The sequence below is a fragment of the Peromyscus eremicus genome, chromosome 7, assembly GCF_949786415.1.
Source record: "Peromyscus eremicus chromosome 7, PerEre_H2_v1, whole genome shotgun sequence".
NCBI classification, from domain to species: domain Eukaryota; kingdom Metazoa; phylum Chordata; class Mammalia; order Rodentia; family Cricetidae; genus Peromyscus; species Peromyscus eremicus.
Genome location: NC_081422.1, coordinates 113266037 through 113269082, shown reverse-complemented (window position 1 = coordinate 113269082; position 3046 = coordinate 113266037).

The window sequence follows — 3046 nt, the reverse complement described above, 5'->3', positions numbered from 1 at the left end:
AGTGGATAATTGCTCTAGAACAGCGGTTCTCAACCTCCCTAACACTTCAACCCTTTCATACAGTTCCTCATGTTGTGGTGACCCCAACCATAAAATTATTTTTGTTGCTACTTCATAATTGTAATTTTGCTACCGTTAGCCAGGCAGTGGTGGCACATGCCTTTAATCCTAGCGCTCAGGAAACTGAGGTAGGATCTCTGTGAGTTCAAGGCCAGCCTCATCTACAGCCAATGGCTATACACAGAGAAACCCTGTCTTGAAGAACGGAAAAAAAAATTGCTACTGTTATGAACTGTAATGTAAATATCTGTGTTTTCCAATGGTCTCAGGAGACCCCTGTGAAAGGGTGGTTTGACCCCCCCAAAGGGGTCATGACCCACATGTTGAGATTAATTGATCTAGATCAATAAAATTCAACATGGAGCTTAAAATTGAAGGCTATGTATTTAAAAGTACAAACGGTATTTTGGATAACTTGGCAAATTTTAATAGGGACTACTAAAATGGATTCTTGAAAAACTTTCCTTTTTCAAACAGGATCTTCTGTAGCCAGGCTGCCACGGCCCTCTTGCCTCTCCCTCCTAATTGCTGGGATTTAGACATGTACCAAACCTGGCAGAAATTTTGGTAATTTTCTTAGATTTAATAACATATTTCAGAAATATAGAGGAATGTCCTTAAATCATAGGCTACATTAAGTTCAGGTATTAAACAGTAACTTGTCATGCCTCAACTTACTTTTTCGGAGGGACAACAAATTAATTTTAAAGGCTACATGTGGAGAGATGTTGGGGAATACTATTTTAAGGGGTGTTACTTTTGTTTATGTCGCATTGGTTTAACTCTGTGAAGCTATGTTACTGTGCCTGTCGAAAACACCTGATGGGAGAATAAAGACCTGAACAGCCAATCATGAGGCAGGAGAAAAGACAGGCGGGGCTGGCAGGCAGAGAGAATATGTAGGAAAAATCTGCAAGGAAAAAAGGAAGAGGAGGAGGAGATCGGGGGCCGCCACTCAGCTACACAGCAAGCCACGGAGTAAGAGTAAGATTTACGGAAGTAAGAGAATGGGAAAGCCCAGAGGCAAAGGTAGCAGATGGGATAATTTAAGCAAAACTGACTAGAAACTAAGCCAAGCTAAGGCCAGGCATTCATAAGTAAGAATAAGCCTCCATGTGTGATTTATTTGGGAGCTGGGTGGCGGGCCCCCCAAAAGAAAACACAACCAACAGAGAGGAGCCATTGAGACAAAACACTGGGAGGACCAATCACTGCGCTCTCCAATACTCTGAAGCTTAAAACTCTGAGCACACAGTTAGAGAAATAAAGCTACGAGATCACTGTGGAGTGAAAACCTGAGGCCTGCTGGATGAGCTAACCCGCCGCTCTCCTGACAGGCCTCAGGGCGGAGGCTGGCATGTAAGGCATTCTGTGAGGCTTTGAGCAGCCACAGCAGCTGCTGTCACAGCCCAGCCTAGCTGACCCCTCGAGGTACTCTGGACACTCAGACCAGAGCAACCCTAGCTCCACATTGGCAATGTCCATAACCAATCCCATTGTCCCCAATTACATGGGGTTCAGGTCCAAAGGCAAACAAAGCCCCCCTGCTTGGTCTTTTCTGGTAACTTGACTGCTTTCTCAAAGTGAGGCTGAATGCAGATCCACCCCAGTGTGAGGCCAGCCCCACCAGGACAAACCGGTGAGGCGGCTCTGGGGGCCTAAAGATAGAGGTGTACTGGAAAGGCTCGCAGGAAAGAAAAGGCCAAGGGCCGAGGGCCAAGCAGGAAGGAGAGCCGCGGCGGCGAGCGGGTCAGGGTTAGGGTAGGCCGAGTGTCACATCTGTCACTGTGACAAGTCACCCAGCAGAAGCGACTCCAGGACGGGTTTCTCTGAACTCACGCCTGCAGGGACTTCAGTCCACCATGGCCTGGAAGGCACAGCAGCAGGACGGCTGTCTGCGAGGCAGGATCATGAGGTGGAGCGTGTCCACATAGTAGCAGGAAGCAAAGTACACAGGCCAGACCCAAGCGGGGTATAGCCTTCAAAGCCCGCCTCTACTGACTACCTCTAACTGCCCAGGTTGGGGCTGTGCTGATGGGACACATGTTAGATCCCCGCCATAACAGGCTGTTAGCATGAAGTCTGCAATAAACGGAGTGGGACAGGCAGGGGACACAGGTGACATGGCAACACAGGATCACTCTAGCGTCAGGCAGCAAGCTCTGCAGGAAGCCGCTCCCTCAGGATTAGGCTGCCTCTCCTGCCAGGCTCTAAATCAAAGGCCTAGGAGGACAGAGGTTTCTACTGTTCAGCTGTAGGTGCAGAAGCAGCTGCACAGTGTGTGTGTGTGTGTGTGTGTGTGTGTGTGTGTGTGTGTGTGTGTGTGTGTGTTAGGCCTTTGCTGTGTTCAACTCGGGCCAACAGCCTCAATCCAGAGACCAGAGTCTGAAGATGTCACTGGAAATTGAGACAGACTAAGGATTAAATCCCCTACCCACAGAGACTTCCCCCAGGAGAGCCCTCCCAGCCTGGCCGCACCTTCAGACCGGGAACTAGAAGGGTAAATGGTACAGAGGGCAGTGGTCCAGGCTCAGCCTGCGAACCTGAGGGAACCCACCAAGGTAACAAGTGGACAGTGAACCACTCAGGTTTGGTGGGTCACAACATTATGTCTCTGACTCAAGTGAGGCCCAGGGACTCCAGAAAAATCAAGGGGGCCAGAGTGAACCTACCCAGAGGGAAATTCTAAACCTTGGTTTGGGGCACTCTTAATGAAAATGTCCACACAACAATTCAAACACAATATAAATTAACTTACTGATACAGTCAAGATTATATTTCCTATGAAGTATTTCCTGGTCATCGTAAAAAACAGATAAGAACATAACAGAAACACAGTATACCAGACCTCATTTTGTTTTTCTTTGGGATCTTTATATGAGTGTTTTGCTTGTATGCATCTGTGCCCACAGCGTGAGTGCCTTTGCCCACAGTGGCTAGAAGAGGTCATAGGATCCCCTGGAAATGGAATTACAGATGGTCCTGA